The sequence below is a fragment of the Hyla sarda genome, chromosome 10 (assembly GCF_029499605.1).
Source record: "Hyla sarda isolate aHylSar1 chromosome 10, aHylSar1.hap1, whole genome shotgun sequence".
NCBI classification, from domain to species: domain Eukaryota; kingdom Metazoa; phylum Chordata; class Amphibia; order Anura; family Hylidae; genus Hyla; species Hyla sarda.
This window is the reverse complement of record NC_079198.1, coordinates 104,774,708-104,791,612: the sequence shown is the minus strand read 5'-3', so window position 1 is coordinate 104,791,612 and position 16,905 is coordinate 104,774,708. Positions and strand designations below refer to the sequence as shown.

Sequence of the window (16,905 nt, the reverse complement as noted above, 5' to 3'; positions counted from 1 at the left end):
TGCAGCAGGGAGATTGCGGGGTCCCCAGCGGCGGGACCCCAGCGATCAGACATCTTATCCCCTATCCCTTGGGGATAGTTGACCAACGAGGTTGGAAGGGAAAGTTGCCAGGCTGAAGTGCTTGAATCTTGTAAATTTTTTCCTTACTTCCTAAGTCGTAGAGACTAACTGTGTTGTATGCGGAAGTGTTATTGTTGTTTCAGGTTATCCAAGGTTGAAGAAAAAAGTGCCTGGTGGACTCACCAAGAACTCCTGTAACCATTTGCGTAAGTGTACATGCCCGGCTTCTAGCCGTGATCCTTTACTGAAAACTCAAAAGTGAACCAGAACTGTGGAGCGGTACTTTATTGTCAGAGTAATATGTGGTATTTTCTTTTTTCAGGTGTCATTCCTAGACGAAGGTGACGTACCAAAACGTACGTACGTTGGAGTGGTGCTATCCCAGCTTCTGCCATTCAGCTATATATTCCTGGAACTGTTCTATTGGTCTGTATCCCATTCCATGTTTAAATGTTTTGGTGTTTATATGCACATATCACTTTTCCTCTACCTAAGTACTTGAGGCACCACGATATGACTGTTATATACCTTTATGTGCAATAAGTATGTTGTAGCTATCCTTTGATTATACCATACTCTCCTATTTATGTTCACACGCTGCATCCTTTTATGGTTGCCATGGGATGCGACCTGTTTATATATATTACCATTAACTGTTAATTTACAGGGCCGGTGATATCACCTTTTTGATGCTGCATTCCTCTTGCTATTACATGTTTTTATCATATGCATTGTCTCTTCTATGTAATTAATAAACTTGGTATCAATGGGACACAACATTTTTTATATAAGTGACTCCGGTTTTCTTTGTTCTTTGAGGTCCAGTGCAGTCAAGTCCTAAGAGTGTGTCTGGAGTCCAGAGGAGGCCTCCATTCAACCACACAGCCAAAAGTCAACAAGTTCACAACCCCCAGGTCCCAGTCAGAGCCTGGTAAGCAACAAAAGGGTTGTAGTCAGTGTTAGGATTCGGCAGACTGGATGTGGATCCTCTGTGTCAGCGAGGGATTGGCATGGACCGTGTCGGTGGACCGGTTCTACGTTGCTACTGGTATTCACCAGAGCCCGCTGCAAAGCGGGATGGTCTTGCTGCGGCGGTAGCAACCAGGTCGTATCCACCGGCAACGGCTCAACCCCGCTGACTGCTGAGAAGGCGTGGGACAGAAGGACTAGACAGAGGCAAGGTCAGACGTAGCAAAAGGTCAGGGCAGGCGGCAAGGTTCGTAGTCAATGGTGATAGCAGAAGGTCTGGAAACACAGTTATGGCAAACACAGAAACGCTTTCTCTAGGCACATGGCAACAAGATCCGGCAATGCTGGGAAGGGGAAGTGAGGTTATATGAGCAGGGAGCAGGTGGAGGCTAATTAGACTGATTGGGCCAGGCACCAATCATTGGTGCACTGGCCCTTTAAATCTTATAGAGCTGGCGCGCGCGCGCCCTAAGGAGCGGAGCCGCGCGCGCCGGGATGTGACAGCCGGGGACCGGGACAAGTAAGTGGATTGGGATGCGATCCGCGAGCGGGCACGTCCCGCTATGCGAATCGCATCCCCGTCGGCAGTGTCAGTGCAGTGCTCCCGGTCAGCGGGTCTGACCGGGGCGCTGCAGAGAGGGGAACGCCGCGAGCGCTCCGGGGAGGAGCAGAGACCCGAAGCGCTCGGCGTAACAGTCAGTCTCACTCAAATCAGTCAAAGTCAACCTGTCTTCAGTCAGCATGGCCTGCATCAAAATTGTCCCAGCCCACTACTAGTCTTAGCAAGCCCCAAGGTCTCTGAAGTCACTGGTCACCTCCGTGGGCCTGGCTAAGCTGTATAGACTGTTACACCTGTCTAACTCAGTAAAGCTACTGTTGTTCCGTAACTTGGCGTCGGAGTCATTATTGCCCCCGTGCCTAGCCCAGGATCCAGCAGTATACCTTTGGATGGTGTTGAGGATAACCCACACCCCGGCGTCACGAACACAAGGGGTTAATGCCATCTGCCCATAGGGCATGATGCCAGCATCGGTCCATTGCTTGCAGTCATGCACATGATGTAAATGTACGTCAAGGTGCACTAAGTACCACCGCACCAAGACATACATTTACGTCCATTGTCGTTAAGGGGTTATTGCAGGATTTTTTTTATTTGACTATGGGGCTGTGAAGTTAGTGTAGTTCATAATATAGTGTCTGTACCTGTGTTAGATGGTAATCTCGCAATTCTTCAGTGATTTTTGGCCCAATGTTTATTTTTAAAATTATATAAGTTTTCCCAGGTTGCAGTGCGGCCCAACACATTACAACACTAGTCAGGTGTTTAGAGGGAGTCTGTCTTTGCTTCAATGGGTGGAGCAACTGCTGGGTGGGAGGGAGATCATTCTGCTGTGAATTATAGGTTTGCAACAGCTGGAGGCACTCTGGTTAGAAAACACTGATCTATTTTATTGAAGAAAGCACAGGTGTGTTTCAATGGGTAGGGTGGCTGATGTGTGGGAGGGTGAAAAATGACTTCACTCTTACAACCAAGTAATTATGGGACATGTAGTTCGAGGGAGGGAACTTCACCAGGAAATAGCCAATGAACAAAAAGCTAGTGACAGCGTTATGGTTGACTCAGAACATAGCCATTTAGCCCCAAGATAAGCACAGATTTTTCCTAAGCATGTCCATTACTGTCTGGCAGGTACGTTCTTAAATCACCTTATGGTGGATAAACACTTTAAGCTCCTAGCCACCAAACAAAGGGAACATGAGAAAGCTACTCACTGTATCAATAGATTGCAAGTGTCACTGGGAAGGTTATTCCATAAGGAGCAGTCATCTCATCTAAATTGGATGTTAAGCTTCCAGTGAAGTTGCATGATAAGGTTTTTTCCTATTCTACATCAATACTGGAAGACTCCACCTCCTCAATGGAAACAGAAAGAGGATATACGTAACGATCAGCCCTTAAAGGGGTACTCATGTGGAAAAAACATTTTTTTATTAACTGGCACCAGATAGTTAAACAGATTTGTAAATTACTTCTATTAAAAAATCTTAATCCTTCCAGTACTTATTAGCTGCTGTATACTACAGAGGAAGTTCTTTTCTTTTTTAATTTCTTTTCTGTCTGACCGCAGTGCTCTCTGCTGACACCTCTGTCTATATCAGGAACTGTCCAGAGTAGGAGCAAATCCCCATAGCAAACCTATCCTGCTCTGGACAGTTTCTGACATGAACAGAGGTGTCAGCAGAGAGCACTGTGATTAAACAGAAAGGAAATTCAAAAAGAAAAGAACTTCCTCTGTAGCATACAGCTGCTGATAACTACTGGAAGGATTAAGATTTTTAATAGAAGTCATTTACAAATCTGTTTAACTTTCTGGCACCAGTGAATTAAAAAAAAGTTGTTTTCCACCGGAGTACCCCTTTAGGAAGAAGGTGTTAGAGCTCTTGTGCAAACCATCAGCAGAGAGGACAGATCCTTCACCTGCTAGTGGGAGACAATGCAGAAATATCCAGAGAATGTTGTTTCATGAGGATCTGTCCTGTTCAGGTGTTTACTTTAAATGCGAAAAATTAGGGTATTTTCTGTGGGAGTGCTCCACAAATTCATCGGACGTAGATGTGGAATGAATTTATGCTTTAGCCATGTCGGTCGACTCATTTTTGCCCTGTATCCGGTTTTGTGATGGAACCCCTTGCAGAGACCATTAGGTCCTCTTCAGACATCATGGGGTGCAAATAGGTAATAAGAACCACCGTATAGGCTTATATGCAGATTACATCATTTTATGTTTGACAAACCCTGAATGTTCTCTAGCAGGCAAAACTGCCCTGCTTGAGGACTTCGGGGAAATGAGCTATTACAAGGTCAATGTATCTAAGTCTGTAATTATGGGGATTGCAGTTCCACCACCTCTAAAGCAAAATTTACAAGGGGCTTTTCCTTATCAATGGTCCGAAGGGCAGGTTGAGTACCTGGGTATTACAATTACAACCCCCCTTTTGAATATAAAGTCAATATTGCTAACTTGACTGCTTCAATATCGCAGGCGGCAGTTTCCTATTCAAAATTACCATTATCATGGGCAGGACGCCTGGCGGTAATAAAAATGACGATATTACCTAAAATATTGTATTATTTTCGTAATCTGCCAGTTTTGATACCCAGGTATATGGTTGAAGCACTGCAGAAACAGATCCTGCAAGTGGTGTGGCATAACCAGAAGTCAAGAATACAGGCTAAATGACTATATCTTCCAATAAATAAGGGTGGGATGGGTTGTCCTGATTTGCAGAAATATCAGTATTCCATAGCATTGGACCATCTGCAATGCTGGTGGGGCAATGATACCTCCAAACAATGGGTAGAAATTGAAACTCAGCTAGTTCCGCAGCATAGTTTAAAGGAGGCACTATGGATCCAGAGAGTGGGAACCACAACACATAGAGTGGACTTTCCAACAATAGCGGCAGCCCTTTCCATTTGGAAACTACCCATAGTTAAGGACTCTCTGCTTCCACTGTCCAGAAGGGAGATTCCTTTGGGGATAATTCAATCTCAGATCCCTAATTCTAATTTTAGAAAATGGATAGATCAGGGTATACGCACTTACGGAGATATGTTGATAGAAGGGAAGGTCCTCACTTTTGAACAACTTCGACAGAGATATAGGCTGCAGAGGTATCTGCAAGTGAGGCACTTTGTAGACTCTACAAATCTCCCGATACAGACCCAGACTTCTCCATTAAAACAGGGTTTTTTTTTTGGATCAGGGAGGATCCCCAGAGGAATCTCCAAAATTTACCAAGCATTGCTGGCAGGAGAGGAATATCTGCCACTTTGTGCTAAATGGGAAAAGGATTTGGGGAAAACTTTCTTGATTTCCCAATGGGCACATTCATTTGTGTTAAGCTCTAGGACCTCCAAATGTGCAGCTCATTTTGAAATAGACAGGAAGCTATTATATAGATGGCACTTGTCCCCATATAGAATATCTAAGATGTACCCAGGCACCTCAGACAAGTGCTGGCAGTGTAATTTACAAGTAGGAACACTGCTTCATATGTGGTGGAAGTGCCCTCAGATTCAAGAGTTGTTTTCAACGATTATAGTTCACTGTCTGACTATAGCTAGAAATAAAATAGCGTCAAAATGGAAAAGCAAAGAAATACCGGAAGTTAAAGCTATAGTCAATTTAGTCCATCAGAATTGCCTTATGGAATGTTCTATAGCTACAGCTAATGATAAACTCACTTCCTTCACCAACGCATGGTCTAAATGGTTGGACTTCAAGCCTATGACTATTTAAGCTATACAACCTTCTCTTCCCCCTCCTCTCCCTCCTTCCTCCTCTCTTTCCTCCTTTTCTTTTTTTTTTTCTTTCTTTCTTTCCCTTGGGAATCTCTGGGATGTAAATTGTTGAAATATTAGGTAAGGCAACTAAGGCGATGTTATTTATTGCTTTATAAGTACCGTATTTTTCGCCGTATAAGACGCACTTTTTCTTCCCCAAAACTGGGGGGAAAAAGTCGTTGCGTCTTATACGGCGAATACACCCCTATCGCGGCGGTCCCTGCGGCTAATACAGGACATCACTGATCGCGGTGATGCCCTGTATTAACCCTTCAGACGCGGCGATCAAAGCTGACCGCCGCGTCTGAAGGGAAAGTGACACTAACCCGGCTGTTCAGTCGGGCTGTTCGGGACCGCCGAGATTTCACCGCGGCGGTCCTGAACAGCCCGACTGAATAGCCTGGTTAGTGCTTACAGGACACCGGGAGGGACCTTACCTGCCTCCTCGGTGTCTTCTCCGTTCAGGGATCCCCTGTATGGCCGGCACTCTCCTTCCTCGTCATCACGTCGTCGCATACGTGCGGCGGAGTGCGTAACAACGTGATGACGGCGACGGAGAGCGAGGATACCCGGCCGGCAGCAGAGACGTTCCGGAGCGACGGGGACACGGCGACAGCGATGGAGCGACATCCAGGGCAGTGGTGACGGGTCCGGAGCGGCGGGGACACGTGAGTATTACCTCCTATGCAGTGGTCTTCAATCTGCGGACCTCCAAATGTTGCAAAACTACAACTCCCAGCATGCCCGGACAGCCAACGGCTGTCCGGGCATGCTGGGAGTTGTAGTTTTGCAACATCTGGAGGTCCGCAGGTTGAAGACCACTATTGGGTTCAAAATCTTATTTTTTTTAGATTTTGCACCTATAAATTGGGTGCGTCTTATACGCCGGTGCGTCCTATAGGACAAAAAATACGGTTAGTTATTGTTTTTTTTTTTATGTATGTGTAAATAATAATAATAATAATAATAAAAAAATAAAATAAAAGAAGATTAGAGTGGGCCGCAGGTGGACTTGTGGGTGGGTGAGACCTATATACACATTGCATTTGTCTGATTTTGTGCTATACTATACTGTTTGTTATGCTATGCGTGGTTGTTTTCCTTTATGCAATACTAAGTTAGTATTAAGTTAACTTTGTGTCAGTCTTATTATTTTCTCATAGATGTTCCCAATGAGACCCCACATCCATACCCTAGATGATTCGTTGGGTGGAGGCACTGCCGCAGATATGTACCCCAGTTCCCAGGTGGCAGAGGCTCAGGATTGGCCAGCTGAGCATAGAAAGATAACAAGGGTAAAAGACCACAGGAGGGCACCCTCAAAACACATTTTTACTTTCTTGCTATGTCCCACCATTCTTGAGTAGAGGGGTTTTACTATTTGGTTGACTATCTGTACTTTTTACTGAACCATCAGATGGGAGGAACCTTTATTGCAAAAAGGCCAACAATGGCCAGTGTCACCCAGGTTAAAAAATTATATGCATATTTTTTTTTTTGACCAGAGGTCCCCAACCCCCTCCCATAGACTTGCATTAAGAGGGCGGGGTGTGACGTCACACAGAGGCGGAGTCGTGACGCCACAATACTCCGGCCCCGTAGTCGTAACCCTTCAGACACGGAGCGATCATCTGTGGTGTCCCGGTACCATATCCTATCCGGTACCTGCGTGTGTGGGTCCCCTTAGCCAGAGTCCCTAGGACGTCGGGGTCCCCATTGTCTAGTTCACCCCTAGTCACCTCTCATCCAGATAGTTATTGCACTAATAGCTTACTTAGGAAGCATGTAAATATTATATAAATAGTTAATTACCTGTCTGTAGCGTAGCAGGACCTGCGGGTCACGTGGTCAGGTGAACTCTATGGTATTTCTGCTTGAGGACCTTTAGGAGGTCCTTGTGACGTAGTCAATCCCATCACACTGTGTAACAGTGACTGACAGATGTTTGGACCAATCAGATTCGCCCCGCCCCCTGCCCATATAAGGGAGCGGCGGCCATTGTTCTCTCTCTTGTTCCAGGGCTCTCAAACGAGCAGGATCTGCGCAGCTGTCTATCGCAGTGAGTTAGGCCTGAGCCTTGCGGCAACGGCTGATATATCTAGGATCGCGAGTGTATCAATCCCTAAGCACTCTGCAGGATCACCGGACCTTATCTATCCCCTAAATCCGGACTGATCTGCAATAATTACCCTAAATTCAGAGACTTTAATCTCATTCAAGGTCCACAACAATTGTCAGTCATTGAGATATGTAGAGACTGTTTGCCTGAGACTGTTATTGTTCATTGGATGTACCATAAGCATCTAAGTAAAGTTCTTCAAGTTCAACTACTTTGTGGATCTTCAGTCATTTTATTACATGCACCTATCGTTACTGGGAAGGGCGGCGATAGGCCGGAGAATTACCTCAGCATACTAGCCCTCAGCCTGGCGTCACGAACTATAGGGTTAACATTAACCCCTCATTTACTGAAACAATACCCCCACTACCAACACCCCCCAAGGGCTACCACACATCGCTCTGTGGAGCGGACACAGGTGGGTGCTGCATGCGAGATTGTGGGGGTCCCCAGCTGCGGGACCCCCGAGATCAGACATCTTATCCCCTATCCTTTGGATAGGGGATAAGATGTCTTAGGGCCGGAGTACCCCTTTAACTTTAACCCTTGAACTTTCCCTTTTTTTATTCCAATGGAGTAATTAAAAAAAAACTGGAAAGTTGGTGCGCCTTGAGGACTGGGTTGGGGACCACTGCTTTAGGTCACAGGTCTGCTGACTTTATATATTGCTATGTCCAATGAACACATAGATGACTGAATTTCTAACAAAAAGATACAGTTAAATTTCGATCATTTTTCATAAATTCTAAAAAATATATTAAAGCAAATATATTAAACATTTTCCATAATCCAATTTTTAAGGCACGATAATGTAAGTGTAACACTTTAATGATGAATTTATTTTATGGCTCTTCACTGGTCATCATACGCTCTTTAGACTTATGTCACTTCTGAATATCATGTGCTCCTTAAAGGAACACTCTAGGCAAAACTGCTACATTGTGTCCTGCATCGTGGATTTTCTTTTGCTTTATTCATATGTCATTCTCCAATTTCCTTGAACCCATTGTTTAAATCCTGTTTTAATGTTAACCATATTTATAAATACTTTTTGGTGATTTGTTTTATACTTTAGCCTTTTACTTTTATATTTTAAAATAATCAGGATATCCTGAAGTTTTTATTTTGGCTGCTAAAACTAAGTTGAGTGTCCTGTTCAGTACAGATCACTTTCCAGTAATTCCGTTCTTCTGAAGACCACAGTGAAAGGTGACACCAGTAGATAGATAACACTGGATCCACCACCAATCACAGCAGAGATCCCCCCCCCCCCCCCCCCCAGTAAAGTGTAACTCTAAATGTTGTTTTAAAACAGCTCAGGCTAGATGGCTGTTCTCAAAATATTGTACAAAAAATATCGTACAATCAGAAAATAAAAATATATATACAGTAGATGATACATTCCCTTTAAGAATAACTCAGATTGTTGAAAATGTTTCATTGATTTAGTCATTATGTAAATCTGTCATCATTTTTTCCTGCATTAACTTGTTGGTACAGACAGGTAGTGCAGGTGACACTGATGACAACAATACTTATCTGATCCCGCTCTGTGCTCTGGTTCTCCCGCTATCTTCACTTGGAGCATGGGCGGAGCTTAGTGATGTCACCGCTGCTGCTTCTCTGCTGGGCCTGGCTGGTAGCAAACAGCAGCGGTGACGTCGGGAAGCTCCGCCAAAGTCAGCCCCGGAACGAAAACAACAGAGGAAGATAGTGGGAGAACCAGAGCACAGAATGGAATCAGGTAAGTATTGTTGTCAGCAGTGTCACCGACAAGTTAGTGCAGGTGACATTGATGACAGATTTCCTTTAAAGGGACCCCTGCCCTAATACATCTTATCCCCTATGTCATGACTCTGCCCCATGTGACATCATGCCCCCCCCCCCATGCAAGTCTATACTACGGCCCCGTGGTTGTCACGCTTCACACTCAGAGCCTACAGTGCCGCGGAGAGCTCACAAAGGTGGGTGTGGAATGACAGATTTCTGGGGTCCCCAGCTTCGGGACCCCCGCGATCACACATCTTATCCCCTATCCTTTGGATAGGGGATAAGATGTATTAGGGTAGGAGTACCCCTTTTAGATCATATTGTTGAGTCATTCAAATTTTTCAGTAGGACATGTGGGCGGTCGTACTCAGTAATTGACAGCTACCTGTGTATAATAATCTATATTTGCATATAGAGACAACTGTCAATCACTGAGTAGGACCACCCACCTGACTACTTAGCCCAGAGTGATCAGAAATTTACATAAATAAATGAAAAGTTATCCTTGAACTTCCCTCTATAACAAGATGACTACAGATAAGATTGTATTTTCAACGTGACAGGTTCCCTTTAATAGGGGCTTAATTAAGATTAAAGTAGAATTGTTTGCACAATAAGATCTTCAATGAGAACACATTATAGTGTGGCACTTTTATTTTTATTTTTTTTAAAGTAGACATCTAGTGTAAGACCTTACCAATGTGATTAACAATCATATTAACCCTCAACCTGTTAGGTCTTCAGACTGCAATATAATAAAACACAAGCAACAATAAAACCACAAACATCCAAAGAGCAAAAACCTCTTTTTATTACGGTCACATTTCCACGTGGTTTTGTTTGAACAATAGTTTTGTTTCGGGCAAATTCTTACAGTATTGAGGTTATTCCTGCCACACTTCTTCCCGTGGCCCGCTTCCTCTCCACATGACCCGGTGCCACTGGATTCAGAATAGGGCACGACACGTTCATCCATAATTTCAGAGGGACAATAAAGTTCAATGAATAAGAAGTGCCACACTTTCCATATTTGCTGTAAAACAACCACTTCCACCATTTGTAAAGTGCTGTTCTTGGAAATCCCCGTTCACTTATTAACCACTTCCACTTCACATGTGATTAACCAAAAGGAAATGTTGGCTATAAGAACATGCAGGTTAACCAATGGGACCGTTCACTCAAACTAACCAATATCAAGGCCTATATCTAAATTTTTTTTTTGCATTACATCAGGGCCATTTGCACCAGATCATGACGTTTATTAACAGCCGTTTCCTGCTAAAAATAAAATGTTGTGTATAGGGAGGGGGTTGTATACTTTTTAGTTCAGGGATTTTGTATGAATTATCCTTGCAAGGCAACACTGACCTAATAACAAAAATCTATTAAACACTACACATTGACCTGTTAGGACTGTTCTACTTAAAGGGACACTCCAGACGAAACACATACACGGTTACTAAGAGCGTCAGACTAAGACGGACAGACTTCAGATGCGCCACATCTTTCACAGTGGCTCAGGCTGTTTGATAAGTTTGGCGCATCTATAGGCTATCTATCATGAGTTTGAACGTTTACCAGTGTTTCCAAACCTGGGTGCCTCCAGCTGTTGCAAAACTACAACTCCCAGGCATGATGGGAGTTGTAGTTTTGCAACAGCCGGAGGCACCCTGGTTAGGAAACTTTGGTTTAGACCATCCTGGTGTACTTTAGGCAAAGGCAATGCAGTGCTTTTATACCATGACACACCCCCCCTTAACAATTTTGGCACTTGTGGTTCAACAGGGCACAGTAAATTTGGGCCACCATGTATTTCTTAGCGTGCAGACTAAAGGGGCAGACCATGGCACATGGATTCTCTCTTTGGTGCTTTATAAGTCCCTGTGTCATGCTCCACCCCTTAGGCCCAATTTTAGGCATTACACAGTGTATCAGCTTTGCCCTGTGTGTTCCTTTAAGGATCATTGATTCTTTTTGGATTATTGGACGCTTAGTGCACACAAAAAACACTTCTTCTATAGCATTTAAAATTTTCATTGACCCAATTTCCCTTCCTCAAAGGTATTGTGATCTTTTACCCTTGTGCTTCCCCAAACCACAATATATGGAACAATAAAGGAGTATCAGGTTGAGGGGAAACTTCATGTTTCTTTCCTAAATAAAGTGGTGGAGGATAGGAAGGTGTCAACAATCAGCAGGTGACCGGCAGAGATCAGAGGAGGACCCATTTTGATTTTGGCAGTGATGCATAGTAAAATGACTCAAGCTAAGCTCTATATAAATAGATGCATTCACAACAGCTCAGCAGGTCAATCCGTAAGGTTGATAAAAACGATCAATGGTAAAAAGTAAAACTCCAACAACAAATCTGATTCTGGATCTTCTGCCCCAAAGGACCTCTTATCAACAAGTATCAAGTACTGTGCTCTACATAGCTACATCAACAGGAGCTCCCAAAGGTACCTGACTCTTAAAGGGGTACTCTGCTGCTCAGCATTTGCTGGAGCCGGCACCGGGAGCTTGTGACGTCATAACCCCACCTCCTCATGATGTCACACCCCGCCCCCTCAATGCAAGTCTATGGGAGGGGGCGTGACGGCTGTCACGCCCCCTCCCATAGACTTGCATTGAGGGGGTGGGGCGTGACCTCATGATCGGCGGGGCTATGACATCACGAGCTGCCGGCGCCAGCGTTCGGAACAGTTTGTTCCAAACGTTGAGCAGCGGAGTACCCCTTTAAATACCAGAAATAGAAAGAACAGAGCTAATTGCTTCCAAAAACATTTTCCTCAAACTGTCCTCAGGTTGTTTGTGGTATTACAACTTGACTCTATTGACTTCAATGGAACTGAGCTGCAATACCACACACAACCTGAGGACAGGTGTAGTGCTATTTTTTGAAGAAATAAGCTCTGTTTTTCCAATCCTGGATAACCCCTTTAGAATTATCGGGTGGAGTTATGCTTTAAGTAGATGAATGGTAAATGATAGTTGAAAATGATAACAACGAATCCAGATATAACATCATGAAAGGCAGCGGTAAAGACCATTTTATCCACTGGCTCCTGAACTATTCACCTCACAGTATTTTATATAAAACATGATATAAAAGAAAATAAAAACATAAAAGTAAAACATTCTAATAGACAGCATTGTTCTATAAAGTGCAGCTATGCTCATGCCACAGTGTGTTCTAAGGTTTTTTAAAAATATGGATATTCTCCAAGGTGCCGAGTACGATAGCAAAAGGTACAATAACCAGCTCCTATTATCTCAGGGAACAGGACAGGACTGTTTTTTTTATTTTTTTTTTCGTTTTTTTTAAAGGGAATTTGTCACCATGAAAATGTTATCTAATCTCTGTATCATGTTATAGAGCAGGTGGAGCTGAGCAGATTGATATCTATCTTTGTGGGAAAAGATTCAATTTAACTTCTAACTTATTGATTAAAATCCCTACTATATAAATCCTTAGGAGTCCAGTGGGCGGTACCACTCAATGATCCGATCTCTCCCAAGCATAGAGATAGCAGATATTTCAATCAAGATATATATATCAATCTGTTCAGCTCCTCCTGCTCTATAACATGATGGAGATTGATTTTCATGGTGACAGGTTTCCTTATAAGTAAATTGGTCACAGCTACAATAGAAGACACTATCTATGGCCAAAGGTGGAGTGTTTTTTTTGTAAAAAAAAAAAAAAAAAAAAAAAAAAAAGGAAAAGACCCTTTTCTGAGCCTGGACACCCAAATTTAACAAATAAATCCCCTTCTGGCCAACACATGATTGTGAGAATTCCAGTTGCCCAAAGAAGAAGAATCTGAGGGGGGGAGGGGGAATGTGGTATTGCACAGGACCCGGTGAAGGCTTCTGTCAAATTACGTAAAGCAGTGTTGGCATCAGAGCTGGCATGTACATTTTTCTGTGGTGTGCAAAAATTGAATTTCCACGTCAGGTGTTTCTGCCAATGAAATTCTGCCATGTGCACAGTGCAACAGGATCCCCTTGAAAACAATGGGACTCTGCTGCAACGGAATTTCAGAGCTTAGTTTTTCAACAGGATTCTGCTCAGAAATTCTGCCATGTGAATGGGGGACTTAAAGGGGTATTCCAGGATTTTTTTTCCTTTTAAGCCTTTGAGTCCATGATGCCAAGTTATAATACTGCGTAAATACGCTTCTATTACCTCGGTGCGCCGCTTTGTCCTGTTTTTATGCACAGGGCCCACACAGAGAAGTGCTGTAGTGCAAGTCTTTTTATTTTATGTTGCCTTTGACTTTTCTCAGTATTCAGTGCGGCCAGAGACAATATTCTCAATAAGTCACATGATCTCCATGGGGCGTGGCTATGCTGCAGTGGGTAGGGGGGGGGGGGGGGGGGATAGTATTACTTCAGTAAATCTCTTCATCTGCTTTGTGGCATACATAAAAGAGAGGAGGTCCTAAAACAACATTTAAAATGGGACTCTTACACAGGTGCAAAGGTTTTTGCCACCCAGTAGCAAATTAGATGGAACCAACCAAACCAGGGCTCCTTATCTTAAGGGGCACCATAGCAGTTGCACGGTCTGCCTCTATTCTATATATGCCCTTGCCAGCTGCATAGATAAAAGGCCCTGGACAAATATTGTCCCAACTCTTTTTGAAAAAAGCTAATGGGAAAAAGACCAAATGGATAGAAAATTGGACTCCAGGTCAAGAAATAACTTTTTCTGCTGACAGTGGAAGAATAAGGATCTATTCACACGGCAGAATTTCCGCCTCAAATTTAAGCCCATAGACTTCTATGGGATTCCGCACTCGCATTGCGCGGAAATTCAGAAGTGTGAATGGGAGTGCGGGATCCCATAGAAGTCTATGGGCTTTAATTTGATGCGGAATTCTGCATGCGGAAATTCTGCCATGTGAATAGACCCTAACAGTGCATGTCGAGATGTTGGGCAGAGAATCTTTAAAGGGGGTTATCCAGGAATAGAAAAACAGAGCTAATTTCTTTCAAAAACTGCTCCCTGTCTGTCTCCAGGTTGGGTGTGGTTCTGCAGCTCAGTTCTATTGAAGTGAATGGAGCCAAGTTGTAATACCACACACAACCTGGGGACAGACATGGAGCTGTTTTTGAAAGAAATTAGCTCTGTTTTTCTATTCCTGGATAACCCCTTTAAGGAAAAGGAAGACAATGGATATAAAATAGTTCAGACCTTTACAAATAGATGAAATAGATAGCAGAGATCCTGGGGTAATATAAAATCCCCACGGCTGTTCTGCTCTATTTTAGAGCACTCCGGCAGCTAACTGGAGCAGCTCTATTAATAACTTTAAATTAGGAATTTGCTATTTAAAAGAAACTTCCAACTTTTGGAGCAACTTAAAATTCTGCATGAAATGTGCAGGAACGCGATAACTGTTTTACTTATGTACTGCTATTTAGTTATATGGTGTCAACTCCACTCCTGTTTGAAGCTTAAAGGGGTTATCCAGTAATCAAAAAACAGACTTATTTTCTTTCAAAGACCGCGTCCTGTCTGTCCCCAGGTTGTGTGTGGTATTACAACTTGGCTCCATTCACTTCAATGGAACTGAGCTGCAGAACCACACCCAACCTGGAGACAGACAGGGAACGGTCTTTGAACGAAATGACCTCTGTTTTTTTTTAATTCCTGGATAACCCCTTTAATTCAGAATTCTGCTGACTTCTTGGGGGCAGGGCATTATGGGAGCTCAGCTGACATTACAATTAAGCGGTTAGGTCACATGTCTAACAGCAGAGTGAATCTAAACTGTAGTCTGTTTCCCAGGACAACCAGCAGAATCCTGAACTGTCCACTGTCTATTGATATAATGGAGAAAGAAAAAAATAAACAGAACATTTATATAAATAGAGAGGATTAATTTGACTAGCTGTCTCTGCATCACATGACCAGTGCCTACAAAAAAAAGTTAAATAGCTTTACGTTGTATAGGGTGTGTACTTATGTTTAGGTTTTTTTTAATGCATGTTTTGAAGCAAGGTCTAAAACTGGATTTAAAGGGGGGGGCTTGACTAGGTCATTCCTTAAAGGGGTATTCCAGAAAAAAACTTTTTTATATATATCAACTGGCTCCAGAAAGTTAAACAGATTTGTAAATTACTTCTATTAAAATTTTTTAATCCTTTCAGTACTTATGAGCTTCTGAAGTTAAGGTTGTTCTTTTCTGTCTAAGTCCTCTCTGATGACACCTGTCTCAGGAAACGTCCAGTTTAGAAGCAAATCCCCATAGCAAACCTCTTCTAAACTGGGCGTTTCCCGAGACAGGTGTCATCAGAGAGGATTTAGACAGAAAAGAACAACCTTAACTTCAGAAGCTCATAAGTACTGAAAGGATTAAGATTTTTTAATAGAAGTAATTTACAAATCTGTTTAACTTTCTGGAGCCAGTTGATTTATATAAAAAGTTTTTTCCTGGAATACCCCTTTAAAGTGCAACTGCAGCATGCGTTCGCGTGGTCAGGTTTTTTGATGCAAGACAAAGCCAGGCATAGATCATAAATGGAGGAGACATTTAGGGATAGATTGAGACTTCTCCTTACTTTAAAGGGGAACTCCAGTTTGTAAAAAAAACGTATCCTCTATCCTGGAACACCCAGGACCTCTAAAACAGGGTCCGACTCGCCTTTCAGAGCGCTTCAGCACCCACCTTCCAAGACAAATTGTTCTCAGGAGTGACAGTCAAATCTATCAATCATTGGCTAAGATGGGACGCCGTTGCTGTCGGGGGGTTGGCATGGACGGCTGTCACTCCTGAGACCAGTTTGTCTGGGAAGTTGGAGGCCAGAAGACAGGCCCCGTTTTGGAGATTGCAGGGGGTCGCAACTTATCGCAACTGGAGTTCCCCTTTAAAGTAAATAGAAGTCTCAGTCTTTCCTTGAATGTCTCATTTTAGGATGTTACCTGCAGGATCTGGTGCACAGAATAGGCCTTCACCTTCGTGAAATGTCTTGTACGGAAGTTTTCATTTGTTTAGAACTTGTCTGTGTCAGTCAGTCTAGAATTACATTACATCTAATCCATTATATAATTAGTCACCCAATTCTCCTAATTAGTCAGTAATTACCTGATTGCAGGCCGGCTGCACCACACTACGGCAATGCCGGGGGCGACACAGAAAGTGGAGCAGTGTGTTGTGCTGTCGCTCTAAACTGGGTACAGGGTACAGTCATGGGGATGTCTAAACCAGTGTTTCCCAACCAGGGTGCCTCCAGCTGTTGCAAAACTACAACTCCCAGCATGCCCGGACAGCCAAAGGCTGTCCGGGCATGCTGGGAGTTGTAGTTTTGCAACAGCTGGAGGCACCCTGGTTGGGAAACACTGGTCTAAACGAAGCAATGGAATGAAAACATTTAGGCTGTGTTCACATTATTAGAAGTACCGCAACTAATTACTTTATGCGTTTTTGTTGAGTTTTAGGGTACATTCCCACACGGCGTATTTGCTGCGTATTTGCAGCACCAAATACGCAGCAAAATACGCTGTGTGGGAACGTACCCTTAAAGTGCATCATTTTTACTGTGGTTTTGGTCATTTGCGTCAAAAACATATGTAGTTGGCTGTCTGGTCATGGAACACTGGTTGGGAAAAAGTGTCCTAGGGGGCTCCTTG

The 16,905-nt window shown here is 43.4% G+C and overlaps 1 long non-coding RNA gene across 1 annotated transcript; it reads right to left on the bottom strand.

The window, feature by feature from the left end:
- Positions 1–10,055: 10,055 nt before the first annotated feature.
- LOC130294618 (uncharacterized) lies at positions 10,056–14,296 on the bottom strand. Its single transcript, XR_008848554.1, has 2 exons — positions 11,914–14,296; positions 10,056–11,865 (listed from the first exon to the last, which is right to left on the bottom strand). It is a non-coding gene; the product is annotated as an uncharacterized LOC130294618 (long non-coding RNA).
- Between the last annotated feature and the right edge of the window lie 2,609 nt (positions 14,297–16,905).